This window comes from Belonocnema kinseyi, chromosome 8 (assembly GCF_010883055.1).
Source record: "Belonocnema kinseyi isolate 2016_QV_RU_SX_M_011 chromosome 8, B_treatae_v1, whole genome shotgun sequence".
Taxonomy (NCBI): Eukaryota; Metazoa; Arthropoda; class Insecta; order Hymenoptera; family Cynipidae; genus Belonocnema; species Belonocnema kinseyi.
In genome coordinates, this window is record NC_046664.1 from 36,937,265 (window position 1) to 36,938,813 (window position 1,549).

General features: G+C 23.0%; 1 protein-coding gene across 1 annotated transcript in view; it reads right to left on the reverse strand.

Moving 5' to 3' along the window:
- LOC117178439 (mediator of RNA polymerase II transcription subunit 24-like) overlaps positions 1 to 1,549 on the reverse strand; it is a 36,662-nt gene that overhangs the window by 607 nt on the left and 34,506 nt on the right. The gene's annotated exons all lie outside the window — the stretch shown is intronic.

Genomic DNA, 1,549 nt, shown 5'->3' on the forward strand with positions numbered 1-1,549 from the left:
GTCGATTATAATTCGTTTGCCAATACTAACTAGACCTACTTTTAGAATAGCGCATTGGAAGATAATATTATGTAATTAATTTGCTACAAATGAAATCGAACGAATAAAAATAAAAGAAAACATTTTGTAGAAATCTTGTTCATTTACAGGCCTCGGACTCATCACACTATTAGAATTCTTAAAGGCATTTATTTAAAGTATTTATTGTTTAAACAAATACATTATAATTACTACAAATATTTTTCAGAATCGCCGGTGAAACGGGAAACCGGGAAATGACAGTGAATTTATTTTTGACTGGTAATTTTACAAATTTTTTAGAGAAAAAAAATCTGTCCAACTTTGATTTCAACAGTTTTTTGTTTATTAATTAGTTAAATTGTTATCTTTCTCAATCATAATGTCATTCAGTTTAGAATGCTTAATTCGAAAATCTTTCACTTAAAAAATTTTCCTCTTTACATTTTTAATTTTTCAGCGTAGATTTTGGTTTAAAAAATTTCCAAATTTTAACTTTAAAAATGTAACTGTTATTAAATTTCAAATATTATTACAGTCTAAAATATTCCATTTTAAACCATTCAATTAAACAAATTTTAATTAAGAAAAAGAACGATCAGCAATGACAAATTAAATATTTGAAGATTAAAAAAAAACATTTAACGTCACAATTTTAATTGTTGTATTTAAAAAAATTTTAATTTCAAGTCAAATTGTTGAATTTTGATGTATATATAACAATTGAAAACTTATTATTCTTAGAAAAAATTCGACTAAGTTGAAGATATATTTAGAAGTTTTGAAAAAATTCAAAATCAATTAAAAACTTGAAATGATTTGAAATAATTTAAAGAATATGTCTGAGTGTACCGACAAATTTCGGTACAAATATTCCTCGGCCTAATTTTAAACCAAATATAGATCTTTAAATAAAATTTTGAAGCATTTTAAGGATTTTAAAAATATTTAAAATTAAAATAATTGAACCCTTAATTAAAGAAGTGTTCAGTTTATAAAAAAAATGCAATCGTTCAATTTTTAATGTCTCTAGCTTAAAATTGCTTAAATAATATAATTTTAAAAGTTTTAAAGTTCATTGATTGATTTTTTAGTTTAGGGCATTGAAAATCATAATGTTGATTTATATTTTTGGAACTGAATTTTTGAAATCTATAGTTTATGAAAGTTCAAAATTTTTAATTTGGCATTTTAACTGCATTTAATTTTAAATTGTTCAGTCGGAAATTGTCAATAGCTTCCATTTTATACGTATAAATTATTGAGGATTTGTATAGAAAAATTTTGAATTAAACAATTTTTTAAACTTCAATTTTAAAAGTTTAAAGTTTAAAATATTTAGTTTGAGTGCTTTCATTTGCAGCTCAGTTTTTATTACTTTAAATACAAAATATTGAGTTCGATTTTAAAAATTTCATTGACTATGATAAAGCGGCCATCCTGATTTTTACAAAAATATTCTAGAGTGAAATAAACATCTACTTCTTAAAATTACAGAGTTGCTAGCGATCAGGTAATTCCCGACAGTCAG